The sequence below is a fragment of the Macaca fascicularis genome, chromosome X (assembly GCF_037993035.2).
Source record: "Macaca fascicularis isolate 582-1 chromosome X, T2T-MFA8v1.1".
Lineage (NCBI taxonomy): Eukaryota > Metazoa > Chordata > Mammalia > Primates > Cercopithecidae > Macaca > Macaca fascicularis.
In genome coordinates this window covers 5,329,015-5,352,708 of record NC_088395.1, presented here as the reverse complement: position 1 = coordinate 5,352,708, position 23,694 = coordinate 5,329,015, and the positions used below count along the sequence as shown (strand labels likewise).

At 40.3% G+C, this 23,694-nt stretch overlaps 2 long non-coding RNA genes across 3 annotated transcripts in view; one reads left to right on the top strand and one right to left on the bottom strand.

The window, feature by feature from the left end:
* LOC123571268 (uncharacterized) overlaps positions 1–15,739 on the top strand; it is a 99,554-nt gene extending 83,815 nt beyond the window's left edge. For both annotated transcript variants that reach the window (XR_010584160.1, XR_006695443.2), the window contains exon 3: positions 15,461–15,739. This is a non-coding gene — a long non-coding RNA (uncharacterized lncRNA). The remainder of the gene's footprint in view (positions 1–15,460) is intronic.
* Positions 230–18,516, bottom strand: LOC123571267 (uncharacterized). Its single transcript, XR_006695442.2, has 3 exons — positions 18,376–18,516; positions 2,382–2,427; positions 230–640 (listed from the first exon to the last, which is right to left on the bottom strand). It is a non-coding gene; the product is annotated as an uncharacterized lncRNA (long non-coding RNA).
* Between the last annotated feature and the right edge of the window lie 5,178 nt (positions 18,517–23,694).

Below are 23,694 nucleotides of genomic sequence, written 5' to 3'. Positions count from 1 at the left end.
TTATGAGCTTGAGAACTTTTGAAATTTAAAAGTTAGAATGAAAGGCCTAATTTGTGTGCCACCTAATCCTAATAGTAAAAGATTAACTGAGTCTTGATGCATAGAAGGCATTTCCTATCTTTATTATTTGTGCTGTCAGATGGTGTGTACACATACACAAAGCACAGCTTAAAAAATGTGTTGAAAAACAAATCTGCATGCTATGCAGAGATTATTCAGACAATCTACATTACATCACGTTCAGCTTTAATCAATTTCAATGCTTTTATGGGGGCTCTCATATTTTGCTTCCCAATGAATAAATATGTATTAATACCAACACACAAAATGCCCATGTCTTTGTCCTCTTAATCCATCCATAAGTTACAAAGATTATATACATAAAAAAATAGATTATAGAGGACATAGGCTTTGGGCATAGGAAATTGAGTATTACTGACCCAGTTTTGACAGATGTGGAACAGCATGCCTCTTTGAGACAACTTCCATTTACGGAGATGCAGCTCCATCCACAGAAGTGAACATTATGATCTAGGCACTGACTTTTCTAGAAAAGAAAGTTGAGGACCTTATTCTATTTCCATTTCCTTAGATTTGAAAGGCTTCATCAAAAGAGAGATTTATGCCACTGTTAGCCACTCTGCAAGCACAAGAAAAAAAAAAAAAAAAAAAAACCACGTAAAACAGAGAATAATAAATTGCCTTCTGAAACAGTTAATCCAGAACATGGGAAAATACCTTTACTACTTCAGAACAAATGACACACCATATATAACCTGGTGATTAATCTTCAGAGAAGAAAGATGCAGCCTTAATTCCAACAAATTTGCCATCATCTTTTCTGCACATTGCTATGCATTCAAGCTACTACACATCTGCAACACATACACCTAGCTGCCCAAGAATTCTTACTCGAAATCATTGGTTCCTTGTATCCTCAAATCCATAAATAAGCAAGGAAACACTTTGTATGCTTCATATCCTTCTGACCTCACCTTCTGCAACCCAGCAAGAAAATGGTCAGCTTTTATGGGCCCCTGTTGCTTAAATTGGGATCACTCAGCTATTTGCCATTTTGCACCATAAAATAACCAAATCATGAGAGTAATCACTCATTGTATTCACACGTTCCACCCACACTCCAAGAGTGAAGGCCATTGGAGGTCATTCTTAGTGCACAGTAGTACATTCTGAGGCCACCAGAAATCTAATCACTGAGAGTACAGCTAACAATTTTGCGAGTGTTTTGTTCAACAATTAACAAGATTCAACAGGTCAACATCTTTTTTTTTCCCCCTGTGATTAGAGCAAGTACAAGGTTATCACCCTAAAAAATACCATAGTCTTGCAGTTTCATGATACTTATTTTCTGGAGTTGGAGAAAGAGGACAGCTTTGAAAGAATGTTGGGAATGTAACCTAAAGTTCAACATCTGAGCTGAAACTGGTACTAAAACACTATTGCTAAAGGTCTTAATAGTTGGGATGATGATTTTATTTATTTATTTCTCCCAAAGATGTTCTGTACCTTGTAAAAAGGTGTACCTGGTTCTGATGCAAATTTCTTCCCTGCTCATTGTTATGCAACCCGACTGGGGTGGACTCACCCAGCACAATAAGACCCTATATCCATGCAGAGGCTTTGCAGCAGGAGAAAGGAGGGTGTTTATTTGCAGGATACCAAGCAAGAAGAATCAGGCAGCTCACACTTAAGACCCAGCCTCTGCAATGGCTTGCAGGTAATGATTTTCAAAGGTAGAGCTAAACTTCAGGAAAGCAGAAACTACAGGCAAAATAGTAAATCAATACCAAAAAGTTACACACTGGTCTTGGCCTAACATGGAAGAATATTTTGAAGTGGGGGCATACAGGACATAAGTAGATGAGAATATTTTCTGATTTGGAATTGGTTAAGGAGAGAAGGTTTTGTTCAAAAATTTGGGGTCAGGCCGGGTGCAGTAGTTCACTCCTGTACTCCTAGCAATTTGGGAGGCCAAGGTGGGCAGATCACTTGAAGCCAGGAGTTAGAGACCAGCCTGGCCAACACAGTGAAACCTCATCTCTCCCAAAAAATACAAAAATTAGCTGGGTGTGGTGGTGGGCGCCTGTAGTCCCAGCTACTTAGGAGGCTGAGTCAAGAGAATCGCATGAACCCAGGAGGCGGAGGTTGCAGTGAGTGGAGATCATGCCACTGCACTCCAGCCTAAGTGACAGAGGGATACCCTGTCACAAAAATAAATAAATAAATAAATAAATAAAAATTTGGGGTCAGCAGGAAAGAATGTTAGCTGTGGCTCATGAGCATGACCTCCTCCAGGCCCCTCAAAAAAACACATAGAACAAAGAACAGGCAGTCAGAGTTCAGTCTTCAGTTCCCCTTACCTGAGGTCTACATGCCAGGAGATTTGTTTGGTGACAGTCCAGATATCTGAAAAAAACATGTCAGGGATATATGCTAAGATATTATCTTTAGTTTTTCTAAAGAAATCAAACATTGTGTGATTCTAACTTCCTTGGCTATTGTTTTAGGATGCTATTGAGATGGGAGAGTTCCCTTGACCCCTTTGCAGGACTTGTGACAGGAGTGTGGCTCACTTACTGTCATAGCACTGGTGGGAGTGTAGCAGTGAGGACGACCAGAGGTCACTCTCATGGCCACCTTGTTTTTGGTGAGATTTGGCTGGCTTCTTTACTGCAATCTGTTTTATCTGCAAGGTCTTTATGACCTGTATCTTGTGCTGACCTCCTGTCTCATTCTTAGACTTAGAATGCCTTAACCATCTGGGAATGCAGCCCAGTAGATTTTAACCTCATTTTACCCAACTTCTATATAAGATGGGGTTGCTCTGGTTCACATGCCTCTGACAAGAGCTTACAAATCATAGGTGGATTTACAGATTTTCTGATTAGTGATTGCTTGAAAAATTTAAGTCTGGTCTAAGTACCTGAAGTTAGTAGAAATAAATGCTTGAGTTAAGATAAGAGGAATTGTGGAAACCAAGATTCTTGTTATGTAGATGAAACCCCATAGGCAGCAGCCCTCAGAGAGAATAGATGGTAAATATCTCTTTTCAGACTTGAAAGGTGTCAGACTCACTCATTTAATCTCTCCTAGATCCAGGAAAGACCTAGAAAGGAAGGCTTGGTTGCATTCATGGAGATTGTCTATAGATGCAAATACACACACACACACACACACACACACACACACACACACACACACACCCCACCACCACAAGAGATGGCTTTGCTAGGGCATTTCAAAATATGTCAAGTAAATTATTTTTGGTGATAAAATATTTTGATTTTCTCCCTTTGGGGCCTGCTGTCTGTCATATGATGCTATATCTTGGCATTTGGTATCTTATTCCACAAAGCATCTGTTTTGTCAGTCTTATGGTTTCTAGTTTAAGGTTAATGTTGGTCAGTTTTGCCTAAACTCCAAAAAGGAGTTTAACACCTCCACCTCAGCTCGGTAATGGCTGGGAATTCAGCCTTTCAGGTTTCCCTTGGGACTCGTGGGCAAAAGGGGGGCCCATTCAGTTATTTGGGGGGCTTAAGGTTATATTTTTAGTTTACAAGGCTAAACTGATATAACAGTGTGTCTAATGTAGCGTGTCACTGGGCACACAGCCCACAAGATGCTACAACTAATTTCCATTCTTGAATTAAGTCATGGACTGTCTCAATGTTCACAAAAATTACTTTAAAGCAAAATTATGGGGTCACTTGAGGATTTGTTTTTGAAGAAGCAGAGAATCCTGATCTATTTTTTTCCATGACTCATCCACAGACATCTCATGCTGGGAGAAGACTGCTGGAGGTGTCTGTCTCTCCCCAACTTTTTCTGCATTCAAAGCTAATAACTGGAATGTTAGAGCAGATAGTCGAGCAGACATGAGCAGAGCAGGAGAGCTCCTGCCCCGATCAAGGAACGTCAGGCGACCATCAGGTGATAGCGGGCCGTTGTTAAGTTGTCTGCCTAAAATAATGATTGGTCACAGCTGGCACCAGGGAAAGACAGTCTACCAATAGATTTTTTCTAAACCCTGAAACTATTGATCAGCAACTTCCCAGTAAGTTCTCAGGGGTTTGATGAGTGGACTCAAGCATGCACATTAAGAGGCAGAATGGCAGAGTTGAACTGGTGTTTGACCTTCCTTTAGGAACCCTCAACTGATGAGGGAAAAATGCCTCAAGTGAGCATGCGTACAACTCCAGTAAACACACTGCATGCAGCCTCTGCCAAGTGCTGGCAGCCGACTGTGCATGTGGACAGCCCACCCCAATGGAAGAATCAGGGCAGAAGGAATGTGAGACCCCAGAAGTATGTCCATGTATAAAATCCCAAGTCAAAGGTCAAGCCGTGCACTTGAATCTCTCAAGTCTTCCACTTGGACCTCTTCCAAGTGTACTTTACTTCCTGTTGTTCCTGCTCTAAACTTTTAATAAACTTTCACTCTTGCTCTAAAACTTGACTTAGTCTCTCCCTCTGCCTCATGCCCCTTGCTGAAATTCTTTCTTCTGAAGAGTCAAGAACTGAGGTTGCTGAAGACCCGTACAGATTTGCAGCTGCTAACAGGATCACTGATGTCAATAAAACTCTGAGCAGACTGACTGCTGCGCATAGTGAGTGCTTAAGGAGGAAAAAAAAAAAATCCTTGACTACTAAGGTTCATGCTGGAATCAACAGGAATATTAAGATTTTACTGTGCTGTAGTTGTAGGTTTGAGGGATATGCTGCTTACAGATTTGGAAAGGAGAATATTAGAGAAAACCAATAAAGATCACAGACAATGCTGAATGTCCAACCTCGGATGGGAAAGAGGGGGATACAGAACTGAACACAAAGGAACCATAGCCATGTGTTTCCTCTTTGCTTCTTTCTCTGCAAATGGGAGCCACTCTGAGACACAGCTTTGCAAATGGGCACCAAGTGGAGAGAGAGAGTGGGTCCAGCCTTAGGGTTGAGCCTGTAAGGAATGATAGCTGGATTTGAGGAGGCTTAAGTGTCATTTTCTAAACTGGCCTGGGAGTGGATATTTAATCCATAGATTGGAAGAAAAAATGAGGCAGAGGTTTTAGTAACTGACAGATTGCCCTCAGGATCCCCAGGAAAAAGTAGACAAGGGAGCTATTTTATAAATTCCCACTCTATGACCTGTCTTCTGGAATCTATCATCCAACACCCTCATGCCTCTTTTTCTTGAGTTCCCTGATACTGAATTTTAAATGTCAAATCATCTAGCTTCTCTCTTTTGAAATTTTCTTCCATTCAAATATATCAACCAACCACCAGTATTGTGCCCATGTGGTTATCTGATTGCAATACTTTATGTTATTTTTGCGGATGTTGTCAATGCCTACATTTTCCAGCAGGGTCATATTTTATCTCTAATGCTTAACACTTTGAGGGGTACACAAAAGAGAGATCTATTGGGAGCTAGTGGGAGTTTTTCATTTTTAACACTGGGCATTTCTATAAATTCATATTTCTGCATCTCCTTATTTTGTTAGAGAGTGATGTGTGGTCCATCCTCATCATTTATGAATTCTGAAGTTGCAAATTTACCTGCCAGATAACATTTCCCCCCCCCCCCCCATCAATGCTGGTGGTGCTTTTGCAGTCAGTCATGGACATGAACAGAGCAGTCAGAAATTTGAGTCTCCTGATACGAAGTTTCCTATCTGAGGTTAAACAAGGCAATGTGTTGTCTTCTTTCAGCTTTTGTACTGTAAGCAAGTGTACTTCTTAAAGTCTACTCAGTGCCACATTCATTTTTTTGCATGTTCGTGCTTTTCATTGGTGATGTTACTTTTTAAAATGGCACTGAAGTGGAGACTTCAGTGTTTTCGTGTGTCCCTAAGCACAAGAAGGTGCTCCTGAAACTTCAGGGGTTCAGTGAAGGTCAGTATCTCATTGCACAGAAAGCCAGTCCCTGAGACAATGAGTATTGCCAGGGAAGAAGGCTTCATTCGGGTGATATCAGCCAGGGAGATAGGAGATAAGTCTCAAATCCATCTCCTCAGCTAGCTAAAATTGGGGGTTCATAAAGGAGGCAAAGAATACAGCTATAAGTGGAAAACAGGAATTAGGGAGAGGTAAGGAAAAGGAGTTTGTCAACAGGAAGCAGATGGTCAGTTAGGCAGTTAGGGTTCTGGCTTCTCTTTGTCTGAATGCAGTGATCTGGTGAGCTTCAGCTCCGTGATACTATCTGAGAAGCCTGATGGTGAGTTTCCTGGGAGAGAAACTCAGTTAAGAGAATTGTAAGTTTTAAACCTTAAGATCAGGAGGATCAATTTCTGTGTCTATTCAAAAAGACTGTAAACATCACTTCTATGGAGGAAGTTCTGGTTTCAAAGGCTGTGATGTGCCTTGCAGAGATAATACGTGTGTTAGGTAAGCTTTGCTCAGGCATGAGTTATAGTGCTGCTGGCAGTAAGTCCAATATGAATGGATCAGCAATATATTATAGATTAAATAAGGTGTCTTTAAACAGAAATACACATAAAACAGATTATATGTTGCTCCAGTGATGAAAATGTTGTGACTGTAGTCTCACAGAAACCCAACACTGTATTTCCCCAGGAAAAACGATTCAGCATTGGCTAATTCCTTGTCCGTGGTGAATTTCTACAACATCAGTGTTGTGAATGATGACAAATTGACTGTCTCTTGATGTATGGAGGTTTACAACCTACAAGGCATTCTTCCACATAAAATCCCACCTAGTGAAGTGATGAGTACTGACGTCACATGCACCACCCCTCAGGGTTCAGGAGTTTCTGGACCCAAACAGTAAATAAAATAAACAAGAATTCCTGGTAGTGTGTGGCCGTAGTGAACTGCTAACATCCACACTAAACAGGTGGTTGCTGCTTTCTGAGTTCTCTCACCTTCTTACACCAAATCCTTACACCATTCCCTGTGATGGTCAGACTTCTAACATTGCCTCTGATGAGTTCACTTTCCTGGTATCAATGCCCCAGGAAAGCATCATCTTCAATAGATATCTGTGATGTCACATCAGTGCTTAAGTTGTCCAAGATGTTGACATGGATACCATAATAAGACCAACTCCATTTCTTGTTATATGACTGGTATTAGCTTTTAAATCTCACTTATCCCTCTTCCCTTCTGCCACATGTCTGAACATCTAAAAAGTCATTATATCTAAAAAGTCATCAATATTCATATTTAGATTTAGTATGTCCCACATCACAATAAATACCTTAATAAATTCTATTGTGTCTATGTTGAAAGCAAACTTTACTGAACTTCCATTTCTACCATGACTGCCACCATCTGCCTGGACAACCTCAGAACCTTCTTACACATCCTTGCTGCCTCTACCCTTAACCCTCCACAATCTATTACCGACACAACATCTAAGGATCTTTTCCTCTTTAAAACCATTCAAATATTTTTCTATTATTGTTAGAACAAGCTTCAAAGTATGTATGGCCTCCAAGGACCAGTGCAATGAGAGCTCACTTATACCTCTCTCACCTGAAATTGATTCAGTCTTTTGTTCATGCACTGAACCACACTATGCCAGCTCCTCCAGCTGACCAAGTCCTCTGCCTTCTCATGGTGTTCACACATGTTTCAACCCTGTGTGTGGAACAGCCTCCAGAAGCAACCACCGTGCTGATCATCACCTCTGTCTTAGTACATTTGAGTTGTTATAACAAAATACCTTAGACTAGGTGGTTTGTAGACAATGGACATGTATCTCTCACAGTTCTGGAGGTGGGAAGTACAAGCTTAAGGCACAGTGGATTTTGTGCCTGGTGAAGACCTGCTTCTTGGTACATAGATGGCGCCTTCTTGCTGTGTCCACACATAGTGGAAGGGACAAGGGAGCTCTCTGAGGTCCCCTTTATAAAAGCACTCATCTCATTCACAAGCACTGCCCTTTCATGACCTAATCACCTCCCAAAGACCCCACCTCCTAATGCTGTCACCTTGGAGATTGGGATGTCAACATAGGAATTTGGGGGGCACACCTAGATTCAGATCATAGCACCCTCCTACACACATACACACACACACACACACACACACACACACACACGCATACATGAACACAAACTTTCTTTACATGGCTGGTACCTGCTCTCTCTAGGAGCCTCAGTAATTTTTTTTTTTTTGAGACGGAGTCTCACTCTGTCGCCCAGGCTGGAGTGCAGTGGTGCGATCTCGGCTCACTGCAAGCTCTGCCTCCCGGGTTCACACCATTCTCCTGCCTCAGCCTCCCGAGTAGCTGGGACTACAGGCGCCCGCCACCATGCCTGGCTAAGTTTTTTGTATTTTTAGTAGAGATGGGGTTTCACTGTGGTAGCCAGGATGATTTCGATCTCCTGACCTCGTGATCCTCCCGCCTCGGCCTCCCAAAGTGCTGAGATTACAAGCGTGAGCCACCACGCCCGGCCATTACAGACTAGTATGTCTAGAAATGTTTAAAAGTTCAGAGAAATGGACGCCTGCATTTTCTGTGTCTACTTCAAAAGTGATCCCAACTTGTTCAACATTTCCAAAAGTAACACATCCTGACAGTGTTTCAGAATGAACTGGGTTTGTGGAAATCAGACCCGTTTTATGTCAGACACCTGCAGTTTCTCAGCACTAAAAACAGCACCTCCCTTAAGAGAATTCTGAACTTCAGAGTAAACTTTGCTGAATAATGTTTTATGGTAGCATCACAGTTTCTCAATACTAAAATTCTTTTGTTCCCCTACTTATAGTCCACACCTTCCATACCACGATGCAATTAAGAGTCTTATAAATTATTATTGTGCTTAGAATAAATAGAATAAAATCGGTTTTACTCATTGATATCTGCAAAATGAGATTCTATATATCACAATTACTTGTACTTTATTAAGTTCATTATTGAATTCTTTGAACCTTTTAGATTTTTTTAATAAAAACTTATCACCAAACTGAAAATAATTTGTAGCCAAATCAAAAATCAGAGGCCTCTTTCTAATCTTTAGGCTTCCTTGAAGGTCAGCCTTGTTTAATGCTATGACACCATGTCAAATAGAAAAGATGTTTCCTTCTCTATCCCTTAAGCCACAGTATGATCTATTATTGATCATTTATTCTGTGAGCAACTCATACGCATGTGCAACTCCAAAGAGTGTTAACTTTAAAAAAATAAAGACACACACACACATTTATTTGGGGTCTACCTGATGATGTTCTTGGAATTTATTTAACACAAGACTTTGGACAAAGTGATGAATCTATACTATGCAATAGGCTTCTTTCTGTGGGGGAGTCATGGCTTGGCATCCCAATGAATGAAGCCTTCTGCTAAGTCAGCCTTCATGTACACTTTAGACATTAAATAGTGGCATTGACTGCTGTACAAGTTTGTGGTTTTTGCTTCTCCTGAGAAATGCAGTCCCTGAAGCTCACATCATAGGCTTAGCTTTCATGCAGCCAATGTTAAACTACTAACCCTGTCTTCTTCCCTGCCATGAGGCTACGTAAATGACAGTAGTGTAGGAAGACAACCAAATCTGTTAATTTGTTGAAAGGCCTTTCACCATTACTCCAAATTTTAAAGAAGACACGTTTCAAATAAAATAAAATAGGAATAAATAAAAGTGTTCACACTGTATTAAGTGCACACGGATTACTTTCTTTCCAGTAATTGCAATATTGCTTTTCCAGTCATTTTATTTTGAGAACATTCAAATGTACAGAAATAAAGAGCAAGCACTATAATAACACTAAATCCTCTGTCCTAGACTGAACAATTCTTAATATTTTGTGATACTATATTTGCTTCAATTGTATATGAAATGTTTTGATATACGGTTGATATATAGGATATCAGAATATGTCCTGATACAGGACAGCAAATGAAAGGCTATGTGGTGTTTTTTGTTTGTTTGTTTGTTTTTGAGACAGAGTCCTCCTCTGTCACCCAGGCTGGAGTGCACTGGTGCAATCTTGGCTCACTGCAACCTCTGCCTCCCAGGTTCAAGCAATTCTTGTGCCTCAGCCTCCCAAGTAGCTAGGACTACAGGTGTGAGCCACCACGCCTGCCTAATTTTTATATTTTTAGTAGAGTTTAGTAGAGATGAGATTTTGCCATGTTGGCCAGGCTGGTCTCAAACTCTTGACCTGAAGTGATCCGCCCACCGCGGTTTCCCAAAGTGCTGAGATTACAGGTATGAGCCACTGCACCCAGCCAAGGCTACGTGTTTTCATGCACCTAAGAATTTCAATATCCTTTCCAGACAAAGTCTAATTCTAAGTCTAAATCTCAACTATGCAATTCTAGTTGTATTCTTGTGAGTAAATAATAATTCCTAGTATCTAATACACAGTTAAATTGCATTTTTTGGCACCAAAATATACTTGATTTTTGATTGATGGAACTCAGAATTGGATCAAGAATGAGCCATTAATCTGCATTTTTTTTTAAAAGAAATTAAGGGTAAAGCTGAATGCTTTTTATTACAAAGTCTTTTTATAACATTATGTTGAACATTTTTAATTCCAGTATTAATAATGACATACAGGCATATTAAAGCATAAAATAGAGAATAAATATAAAATGTATTATTTATTATTTATTCTAATAATAGTAGATCTCTAAAATCAACTAACAACAATAGTATTTTCAAGTGTTATCTTTGTTTTAAGTATCACCTTTATCTAGTGTAATTGGGTTAGTTTCTAAATAAATATTTCTTTTATTTTGTTATTTAAATATTCTCCATTTACAATTTTGTTCCCAGTTCCTTATTCTTTTTTCTCAGTATGCTTATGCCAATCTTACACATCTCATACTTATTCCTGTCAATATTTAGAGCTTTCTGCCATTTATTTAACGTTTTTTCACCTAGACTATAAGTGCAGAATTCTCTTTGTTATCTCAATAACAAAGATGATTTTTGTTTAGTGAACACAAATGCTAGAAACTGGATGGAAATTAGCACTTAAGGTCCATATGAGAAAAGCACAATATGACATTCTTGTAAGGCAGTCAGTCTGCAGTGTAATTATCTTTTTTTTTTTTCTTTCGAGACAGGATCTTGCTCTGCCATCCAGGCTGGGGTACAGCCGTCCAATCATAGCCCACTGCAGCCTCGACTTCTTAGGCTCAAACAATTCTCCCACCTCAGCTTCCTGAGTAGCTGGGATTACAGGCATGTGCCACCACATCCGTCTAATTGTCTGCATTTTTAGTAGAGACGGGGTTTTGCCAAGTTGCCCAGGCTGGAATTATCTTAAAATACTATGCTGTTTACGAATGGACAGCCACCTACTCAGTGATCTAAGCAAATAGCTAAAGTAGAAAACCAACTAGTGAGAAACAACTTGCAAAAGAGATGTTAGAAGTAATTTCCAAATTTTCCTTACATGCACATTCCACCTCCTGTTTGTAGGGTCACTTTCCACCACACTATATCCTTCCTGGCTGCTGATTAGTTACTCCTCTAACACTGAAGACAAAAAATGCCCAAAATACACAGCATTCAGATCCTTATCCCTACCTAAACTAGAGCACTCTGTCACATAACCAAGGGGAAAAAATAACAATGCCAAGTAAGTCTTTACCTGCCTCCAAATCTTTGTCCATTAGACTGATTTTAGCATTATGAGGACTGAACACTGTGTTATTTATACTTTCTCCTTTTATTAAATTTTCTTTTATATTGAGGTAAAATATGCATATATGATTGACCATCTTTACTATTTTTATGTGCACAGTTCAGTGGTAATTATATTTATATTCTTTTTCTTCTCTCCACGCTCCCCTCCCCCAGTCCCCTCCCTGCCTCTGGTAACCACCAATGTGCTCTGTCTTCACGAGATCCATTTTTAAAACTCCCACATATGAGTGATAATGCGATGTTTGTCTTTCTGTGCCTGGCTTATTTCATTTAACATAATGATCTTCAGTTCTGTCCATGTTGCTGCAAATGATGGGGACTTTATTCATTTTTATGGCTGAATGTTCCATCATGTGTTTATGTGCCACATTTTCTGTATCCATTCGTCTGTTGATAGGCACTTAGGGTGATTCCATATTTTCACTATTGTGAATAGTGCTGCAATAAACATGGGAGTGCAGATATCTCTTTGATATAATGATTTCCTTTATTTTGGATATATAGTTAGTAGTAGAATTGCTGGATCATATGGAAGTTGTATTTTTTTTTTTTTTTTTTCTTAAGAGACAAGGTGTTGCTCTGTTGTCCAGACTGGAGTGCAATGGTGAGATCATAGCTCACTGCAGCCTTGAATTCCTGGGCTCAAGCAATCCTTTTGCTTCAGCCTCCCAAGTAGCTGGGACTACAGGTACACACCACCATGCCTGGCTTATTTTAAGTTTTTTTGAGGAACTTCCACATTTTTTCCCTAGAGACTATACTAATTCACATTCCCACCAACAGTGTACAAGGGTTCCCCTTTCTCTTTATCCTCACCAGCATTCATTATTGCCTGTCATTTTGATAAATGCCATTTTAACTGGGGTGAGATAATATTGCATTATGGCTTTGATTTGCATTTCTCTGATAACTAGTGATGTTGAGCATGCTTTTGTACACTGTTGGCCATTTGTATGTATTCTTTTGAGAAATATCTGTTAGGATTTTCTGCTCATTTTCAGCCTCCTGAGTAGCTGAGATTACAGGCACATGCCACCACTCCCAGCTAAATTTTGTATTTTTAGTAGAAATGGGACTTCACTATGTTGGCCAGGCTGGTCTCGAACTCCTGACCTCAGATGATCCACCCACCTTGCCCTCCCAAAGTGCTGGGATTACAGACGTGAGCCACCGCACCCAGCCCCTTTCACTTTTGTTGGCTGCCTGGGTGCTCTGCAGACAGCAGGGATCTTGTACCCAGTTATCAAGTTGAAGAATGCAAACCCTTCAGGCAAAGACACAGCAGTGTCACTGAGCTCTTGATGTGCTGTTTGTCTCATGTCAAGGAAGTTTGAGCAGACAAAAACAGCTTGAATGTCTACTTTACTCCCTACACCTAGAATACTCCACAGACCCATGCAGTACGTGCTCAGAAAAATTTAAGAAATGAATTTAGGAAGGAATAAGGAATGAATGATAAATGAATTGCATCTTTCCTGACACATGAATTTTTTTTCTTCCATAATAACTTAACTTATAATGATTCTTTTTTGTTTTTTTTAATCTACTTCCAAATGGGCACTTGCATATAGTGCCTTTTGATGTCTGCTTTTATGTTTTTCTCCAGCTCCCGGCTACTTACTGCCTTTGTACCAATCTTTTGTCTCCATGAAATACCTTTTTGTCTCCCTCATCAACTGGAACACCTCGAAGGGCTTTAATGCACAACTATCCAAAATACTTTCACAAATTTACAAAATCCTGCAAAATGTTTTAATCAATTGACACCAACCCAATAGTCCCATAGGCAATTATTTTCTCGTTTGTTTGGTTTTTGTGTGGGTTTTTTTTTTTTTTTTTTGATACATATAGAAATGGGCACTTCTGGTCTTAAAGCAACTTGAACCTTACATTTGTTTTATCTGAGTTCCTTCTTCAGGAAATGACCCTCAGGGCACTCAAAAATTATCAAAGAACAAAACCTCACCAGGTTACCACATCCAGACAATGAGATGCCAGACCCCTCATTCTTCATGATTGCTTCCTTATCACTCTCTAATTTCCAATTTCTTAACCAATCACCTGCCTCCCGTTGAATACTCCTCTTCCTTATCCCTACCTAGTTCCTGTTTTCTCACACACAGTTACATTTCTTCCCTGCTATTATATATGACCCCTAAGTTGAGTCAGTCAGGGAGATAGATTTCAGACTGATCTTCCATCTCCTCGACTGCAGCACCTGATTTAAGCCTTCTTCCATGGCAATACTCGTTGTCTCAATGATTGCCTTTCTGTGTGGCAAGCAGGAGAACCTAGACCTGGCATTTCGATAACAGAAAGACAGTAGCTATTTTAGTAATCAGGTGGTGAGAGAAAAAAAAAAATATTTGCAGTAATCCCACATAGTTACTATGTGAAGTTGAGTTAAATTTCTCCTAATGATACAGACAGGAGGCAGGAGGAAAGTTCCCCCACAAAGGCCCCACACTCAAGTTTGGAAACCTGTGGCCCTAAATGGAAATAGACATTCTTATTTCCATGCCCAAATGTTGCCTCTTCCAAGACCTCTCCAGCCTACCATGCCCCCATCCTCTACCCATATAAACCCCAAGCCCCAGGCTCCATAGGCAGAAGAGCAGCAGAGTGGAAGAGCAACAGAGCGGCACAGCAGAGAAGGAGAGAATAGAGGAAGCATCTGAACATCAAGAGGAGTTTGGCTGGGAGCAGTCAGAAAGGAAATTGGCTATCGTACAGCCGAACTCCAGGGGAAGGATCATCTTCCCACTCCATCTCCCCATCCCATTGAGAGTCTCCTCTCCTCCTCTCCTTCCCACTCCATCTCCCCATCCCATTGACAGTCACTTCCATCACCAAATAAAATCCCCACATTCACCATCCTTCCAGTCCAAGTAATCTCATTCTTACTGGACATGAGACAAGAATTCAGGACCTACTGGGTGTGGGAACCCAAAAGGGTTGTCACACTAACTCTTCACTGAGCTGTTTAACACTTACGCCATCCCTAGGCAGCAGGACTAAAGGAGCATTGTAACACCCCTAGACACTATCATGGAGCCAGAGCCAAGATGCACTCACCCTGGCTCCTGCACCTGCTCACCTTCATGCTCTCCCTCCTGTAAAGGGTTTGAATATGCAGTGGCAGAGTAAGCGAGTCACAACCCTGTTCCAAGTCCTGCAAGGGAGTCAGGGAACTCTCCCATCTCACTAAGAAAAGCTGTAGATATTTTTGTGCATTTGTGCATGTACTAGTTGATTTAGTCAGTATTTATTTTATGAGCAATGAATATCTCAGGAAGGGTACTGAGAATATGTTGGCATTAAACAAAACAAAGAGAGATCCCTACCTTGGATGGATTTATGTTTTAGTAGAAGAGACACACAATGGCAAATATATCATATAAACTAAGTAGTATTTTGTAAGATGACAAATGTTATAAAATGGTTAATGTAGACCAGGTTGGCTGGGGCAGGGGGTGGAGGTGATGGTGAGGGTAGGGGTTATGTGATGCAATTTTAACCAGGATCAAAAGGTATAAAAGAAATGTGTCACAGAGACGCCAACACATGAACAAAGACTTGACAGAGGTAAGACAGTGAGCAACAGAGAGAGAGACCTGAGAAAAAAGCCTTCTCCACCGCAGTGGGAATGAAACCAGGCCCCTTAGGATTCCTATACCTAGCATTTTTAGTGACTAGAATCATGAAAATTCTGCTTCAGCTCTTGCTTGCTTGCACAGGTTAACTACTCACTTTTTGCCCATCATCCCTTGTTCCTGCAATATAATGATAAACTGCCGATGTACTGTTTCTTTGTCAAGCAGGAGAAGGTCACTTGAGGGTCATGAAGAAAGTTTGCAGAAGGAATGAACGCCTTGAAGGACATTGCAACCAGCTGCTGATACCCAGGAGTCTGGTTGCTCAAGATGTTACCTGAGAATAAGGAAACACGGACTTTTCCCCCTCACTTCCCTGAAACTGCCTCTCCCTTATTCCCTAGCTACCTAAAAACTCATTGTTTCCTCTTTTTGTTAACATGGATTTGAGACATCTTGCTCTCCCAACTTCTTGCTTTGACCAAATTGAATAAATCTTGTTCGATCTCCAAGCCCAATGTCTCAGTGCTTGTCTGTAGCTGCATGAACCTGAATTTAGGGTTCCATAAGAGGATACCTCAAAGTAGAGTGAACCAAGAACTTCCTGCAAAGCAAGGTAACTTCTGGCTGGAAGTCAGAGAAGCCAGGGAAATCTAAGATAAAGACTCAATGTGAGATGGTGCCAGATATCTTCAAGTCTTGATGCTGACTGAGTTGGGGGACTATTGGAGAGCATTGCGCAAAGGACTTATCCTCTGCTGAATGGATGGAGGAGTCTTGGAAGTGTGCCCAAGAGTAAGGATCAAGGATGGTTGCGTAAATTCACAGGGAAGAAAAAGGATGGTTCTGAGTAGGAGGAGCTGTGGTGTTTGTTCAGAAGTAGTATCTGCTTCTGGATATATTTTGAAGGTTTGATCAAAAGGATCCATCAAACAAATTAGAAACAGGATATAAAAGAAAAAGAGAAGACAGGAAGATCGCCACAGTTTTAGAAACCTATGAACAGTTTCAAGAGCTCACAGCCAAACTCAAAGCCCGCAGTTGTATAACTCTCTGTATGCGGATCTCTTTGAAACCAATAGGTTTGAAAGATGAAGGAATTTGACTTTCTAAAATATTAGTGGCTTCAATCATAGGTATCCCTGAGATTTTGTGTGTGTGTGTGTGTGTTTTTCTTCAGCTTAAATAAAGGTGTTTTGCTTTAAATCCAAATGACTTTTTTCCCTGAATTTCAGGGTTGTACTTTAAAATTTCTCTTCAGTGGTATTGTAGAGCAGTTTCATACAAAGATTCATGCAAACAGTGCTCTTTATGGTTTAATTAAATTCAAACAAAAATAGTGGTAGAGATTCTCAAGATAAATTTAGATGTGTACTTGTGGTATTTGACTTTTTACTAATTCTTGAAAATGTGTACATACACCGCTCTAAAAAAAAAGACAGGTTAGCATTATTTTGGTTTTGTTTCTCTTCTAAAACTAAAATTCCTATTTAAAATGATATCTGGAAATTTACTAATGTGGCAGAACCTATTTATTCTAGTGCTACAGGTGAAATGTTTATAAATAAGCAGATTAAGGCAAAAATACATCACAAAACTAGTGGGTAATAAGAGGCAAACAACAATAACAGAATTATATTATTATTATTACAGATGGGGTCTTGCTCTGTTGCTCAGTTAGGAGTGCAGTGGTATGATCATGGATCACCACAGCCTTTACCTCCTGGGCTCAAGCAATCCTCCCACTGAGCCTCCTGAGTAGCTGAGACTACAGGTGTGCACCACAACTCTGGGTTATATTTTTAAATTATTTTGTAGAGATGGGGTCTCACTAGGTTGCCCAGGCTGATCTTGAACTCATGGCCTCAAGCAATCCTCCTGACTTGGGCTCCTAAAGTACTGGGATTACAGGCATGAGCCACCATGCCCAGCCAGAGTGAGATTAAAAACCTCTAGCTAAAAAAAAAAATGCATGCAAGTGGAACAAATCTTTTTTTGTTTGTTTCTAAAATGACTGCTCTCCAATAACTTTGAAAATAATATTTTTATTTTAACTGAAACCAAATCAATATGAGTGAAATGAAAATAAAGCAATTCATCTGGATAAGACAAAAACAAACAAAAAAATCCCAGAAAATTCTATTGACTTTGTAATCTGTTTTTCTAATATGAATGGAAGTATTCATGCACAGTTGTCAGTATTGGAAAGCATCTGCAGGAGAAATTACGATGAATTCATAGTGTCAGAGGCATCTGAAGCAGAGCAACTCCATCTTACATTGGGGCTGGGTAAAATAACGCTGAGACCTACTTGGCTGCTTATGAGGAGGCTACGCATTCTAGGTCGCAGGATGAGATAAGAGGTCAGCACAAGATACAGGTCAAAGACCTTGCTTATAAAACAGGATGTGGTAAGGAAGCTGGCCAAAAGCCACCAAAAGCAAGACGGCAATGACAGTGACCTCTGGTCATCCTCACAGCTCATTGTATGCAAATTACAATGCATTAGCATGCTGAAAGACACACTCACCAGTGCATGACAGTTTACAGGTGCCATGGCAACATCAGGAAGTTACTCTGTATGGTCTAAAAAGGGCAGGAACCCTCAGTTCCCAGAAATTGCCCACCCCTTTCCTGGAAATTTTATGAATAATCCACTTCTTGTTTGGCATAGGAGCAAGAAATAACTCTAAGTGTTGCAGGACTTTTCCTTAGTTCAGCTAAAGATGGGGTCCTTGTGCATCCCATGGCTACCAAAATTTAGGCTTGCACACGGTTTGAAGGGTGAGTGAAGCAGGGTTTTATTGGGTGAAAAAGGAAAAAAAGGGGAAAACAGGGATCCTCCACAAGGCCAGAGTCCCTGCTAGAGGGCTTCCCACCTGCAGCTTGAATCCCAGGTTTCACACAGGAAGAGGAGGATCCAGGCTCCTCCCTGCTGCAAACTTGTGAACTTCCCCAGGCTCCACCTCAGAGTCCACCAGTGGGCAACCTGGTTGGAGTTTCTCCAGGCACCCCCGCCCACCTGGCTGTTTCATAAGTATCCTTAGTCCAGCAGCTCAAGGCACTGCTCTGCCTATGGAGTAGCCATTCGTTTTTTCCTTTACTTTCTTAATAATTGCTCTTACTTTACTCTGTGGACTTACCCCAAATTCTTTCTTGCATGAGATCCAAGAACCCTCTTTTGGGGTCTGAATGTGGACCTCTTTCCAGTAACACTAGCAATGATCAAACACAGTGAGGAGGGCCTCTTTTTAATATTCCAGTCAGGGTCTCTCTGAGTTTTCGGTGTCCTGCAAAGAATGTGAAAACATAGTTAAAATACATATTCCTCTTCAAATACTGAGTGAATTTAAAAAATTATAGATTAAAAAATTGCCCGTAAAGATAAACAAATACACAGTGCATGGTTTGTTTCCCAAAATAAAGATTGTATTTTATTTTGGATGTGCAATCGGCAGTTTTAAAATTTACAATGTATATCACTTTAATTTCATCATACCACTAAAAATTCTTCTATCACATGATTTTTAATAGTGCAAATTAGTCCATTCAGGGTATAAACCAAATTTTGTGAAATTTAGTTAGTATATCAGGCAAAATGCAATCACAGAAGCCGACTCAGGGGTTTATTCTTATACAGTGCTGAGAGCTGATTAACAAATTCTGTAACACTATAATTTTTGTCGGATGCTGGCTCTCCAAGTCTACAGAACAAGCAGTTGAAAAGAGCAGAGGAACATGAAATGTGTGAGAGCAAGAACAAGTAGCAATACACAAACACAGGTCTATACAATATAGCACCACTTAACTCATTCACAATATTGGAACAGTAATAAGACCCAAGGCATAGGATCCTTACAAAGATGAAATGGGTTGTTACAGGTGAAGCCCTTAAAAAGAGAACTGATAAGCACCACAAACTCAATAAAAGTTATTTCCCCTTCAGTACAAGTAGTTGTAGTGTAACGAAACCACCTTCGTGAAAATTGTATCAGTGAGAAAATATTGTAACAGTAAGCTAAGCTAACCCACCAGGTATCTCGCCTTCTCCTTAATTATTCCTGAGCTATTGGGCCAAGCTAACTTTGGAAGACATTGAAGCTATAGTTTAAATGATAATAGGCCTTGCCCCCAAACTCAACTGCTTTTATAAAGCTAATGGAGGCCATGAGGCTGGGCAGAGAAGAGTCCTGCTAAGGTGCAGACATAAGCAATTTTCAGCTGTTATTTCCAGTTACTCCTGCAAACAACACCACTATCGTAGATCGGCCTTTTGAGGTATCTTTCCAGGTTTTTTGCATGTCTGACGCCCACAGCTGCACCTGGACCCGGATGGCTCCACCTGGACTGCCAAGCCTGCTCCTGCAGCCCCATGCAGAAGTGATTCAGTCCACAGTAGAACAGCTTGGATACCCTGTGATTTCAACTCTGCCCCAACCAATCAGCAGCAAGCACCTCTTACCTAGCCATCCCCACCCCTTCCCCCAAACTGCCTTTGAAAAACCTCTAACCTAACAGCTTTGGACGAGATGATTTGGCTAGGAACTCCATCTTCCACTTGGCGTGGCTGGCCTCATGTCTGTTAAACTCCTTCTCTACACAATGCAGCGGTCTTTATGCAGTGGGCAGAAAGAACCCTCAGGTGGTTACAGTAGTGCTTGCAGTAGTGCTGGATCTGGTGCTGGTAAGGTTAGGAGTAGTAATCTTCCCAAACTAGCTTAGATCAAGCATATTCCTCTGAATGCTACTGATAGCACATTTGCGATTCACTCACATTTTGCCTAGCAATATTTGACATGACTGTTTCCTTTTCTCTCCATTACCTAAAATAATTTTCTTCTCTTAAAAGCTGTTTCTAAAGCTCTGTTTAAACATTTCAAAGACTTGCATTTGCTTTTGGTCTCTCACACAGAAGAAAGACGTCGAGTCTGTCCTAAGAAAGATATGGGATTTATTCATTATTTATTATTAGGAAACATGGTGAGGTATTTAAACATGTTGAACGAGGTACATATCTGAAAGGTATGCTTTCAGCAATTTTCATTGTACTAATGTACATATGATTTTTTCCTTCTTTGATATTTGGAAGGGTACTTCGAACATAAAAATATGGTCAGATTTTATTTTCAATTAGTTTAAAAAAATTGTTGGAAGCAAGGCTGGTAACAAGAGATCATCATTTGAGTGAACATTTGAATATATCACCTGAACAAAGGCAAGGACAGTCAGATAATCCTGTGTAGTCCATAAAGGGATAATGTTAAATTTTAAATAAAGGTCTAAAAATAAGCGTCAACATTTTCAGGCATGAACCTTTGTATATACAGCAAAGACCATCTCTCACCTTGAGCCTAGCACCTGCAGTTTCATCTCAAAACATCCGTTGGGAACAAGAGCCTCAGGGGGTTGTGTTTATAGTAACTACTGTAGAGCATTTATGAAGCCAACTCTCTTTTACATATAATGAAAGATGCTATTAGATTGATGGGCTGCTAGATTTTGTCAATGTTTTATCTATTTCCGACAATTCTGTGGAAAATACAAGACAAATGCAGCTCTTTTGTAAAACCAGGTGACCTGATATTAATCTCAGCAGTTTCTTTCTTAGGAAGAGTCAAAGAGTTTTGGCCACTTGTGTCATCCAAGTTATTTTCAGTTTATTTCTTTAAAAGGAAAGACATTTTAAAGAGTATTTACACTTCAGTGAAAGAAAATTAAATGTTGGGACTCCAAACTCATTAGCCAAAGGGAAAAGTCAAGCAGGGAATTGGGTCTTGCAAACCGGCCTCCCTGTTTTGCACGGTTCCTAAATAAGATGGCGGCAAGATGAAAAGCTACATGCCTCCCCCATATTTGGCCCACAAGGAAATTCCTAGTGAGCTGCAAGATCTTTACCCGAAGGTGTTTCTGTGAAGATTTCCCCATGGCAATGACAGCTTCTCTTTACAGGTGCAGTCACCCCGGCCCAGCAGACACAAGTGCATATCTGATTGTTCCCCGTCCCATGTTGTCTATGTTATCTTATGGAGAATGCAGATTCCCTGCCTTTTTCCTCTGCCCCAATTGTCTGTCACCTTATGTAAAAAGATGCAGATTCACTGTACCAGACAAAGGCATGAATAACTATTTTTCCCTACCCGCCTCTTACATGAAAATTGTGTACTTCTCAATACCCCGCCCTTTTCCCTTTAAATTTGGAGTCCTCAAAATTATCTTCAGAGAAAGGCATAGACCTGTCTCCTGGGTACGCATCCTTAACTTTGACAAATAAACCTTCTAAAATGGTTGCGACTTGTCTTGTCATTTTTTCTTGATGGACACTTCCAGCTGATAGGGAAATGTTACACATACAAAAGGCAGAGAAGCCTCAGAGAACCTGGAAGGGAATTCAGAGGGAAGATGTCCAGAGATGAAAAGATAAGACCATGCATGAAGGATATTTTTCGGCACTGTGGTTATTTGCAAGACTGGGGGAAAGTGGAACTGAGATTCCAGTGCACAAGCATCTGCTTCCTATTCAAGGCTGGACTCCCCATGTGAAATGTGAACTTGCAAGACGACTGCCTTATCACGCATTCTGATAAATCTTTTCAGAGTAAGTGGTGTCACAAACCATAGGGACCTTGATTTCTAAGTTCCTTCCTTGTTAAAACATTCCAACAGCTCAGAATCAGCGGCCTGAAATCTCTTTCTAATTTAACCGGGGTCTAGAACTGCTCTAGAGTGGCCACATAATTGCTCTGACTTTATTTTTTTAAAGGTAGGGTGGGATACATGTATTTTGAATTTGAACAGCTGCTCAATCCATTTTTAGGACATACATATTTGATGCAAGCACCACAAATTCACTGTAACAACACCTCTGTTGTCATTGTATTCATTTCCATTTCTTACTCTCAACCTTTAGAAGAATTTTTTTTTTTGTTAAAATGTAATTTACAGGCTAGTGTATTTTGACTTTGTGTATACATATATGCATGTATACACAGATAGATAGACGGATGGCTGGCTGGCTGGATGCATGGACAGATGGAAGGATGGATGGACAGATAGATAGATAAATGGATACATGGATGGAGAGATACATAAATGGATGGATAGACGGATTGATAGATAAATGGATCGATGGATGGATGGATGCATGGATGGATGCAAGGATACATAAATGGATGGATGGATGGAAAGTTGGATAGATGGACAAACAGACAGACAGACAGATGGATGGATGGATGCATGGATGGATGCATGGATACATAAATGGATGGATGGATGGAAAGTTGGACAGATGGACAAACAGACAGACAGACAGACAGATGGATGGATACATGAATGGATAGATACATAAATACATGGATGGATGGAGTGATAGATAAATGGATGGATGGATGGATGGATGGATGGATGGATGGATGGAAGAATGGATCAATGGATAGATGGATGGACAGATGGATGGATGGACGGACAGATGGACAGACAGCAGAACAGACAGATGGATGGAAGATGGATTGATAGATACATAAATGAATAGTTGGATGGATGGATAGATAAATGGATGGATGGATAGATAGATAGATAGATAGACAGATAGATAGATAGATAGATAGATGGATGATAGATTTGCTGTTCCCTCTCTTCTCACTGTGTATTTGTTATATATCATTCACATTTTCGCCCATTGAGGAATCCTGCATTCCAAAGTTTAAACTCTGTAATATCAGAATACTCACTCATTACAGAGAGCCTCTCCATGCAATCTTACAGAGAATTCTTGCTTTGCAGTTTTAAACGGTGTCTTTCAGTGTGTCTAGCCACTAACTTCTCCTCCATGGCAGCAATCTTAATGTCATTAGGAAGCTTGTTAGGAAGAGTCCCCACCTGAGACCTACAGAACCAGAATCTGCATTTTAACCAGATGCCACAGCAATCCGTGTGCATATTAAATTTGAGAAACACAGGTAACCCACATCCTAATCAGCTTTAGGTCACAAACATTCAGAAGCAGTCACAAAGCAAATTTTTAAAAATGGGTGAAATAAATCAGTTCAATGACAAAGTCACAAAATAAAAACATTGTCCTGAAGGGAGTTAATCTAACACAAGAAGAAACTGAATTTATTACAACTAGTCAGGATGAGAGGATGGCTCAGGAGGTCTGCAAACATTGTATATCTTTCCTGCCTAGTTTTGTGTCCATAGTTTATTACATATGCCTCAATCCTCACATGAAGTTTACTGATATGGTTGGATATTTGCCTCCCAGACTGGCTTAGGAACTTTTTAAGTATGGTGATTGCATTTGCCAGTGCTTGTCTGTGTAAGTGCTCAATACATCGAATTGAAATAAACGTCACATTTTACTCAATCGTAAAAAAAAAAAAAAAAAAGACAGTAGCTGCTGTCTTCATGGCCTCTGCGTGATCTATGAAAAGCACAGCTCTGTGTCTCCTACCCCCAGCTGCTCA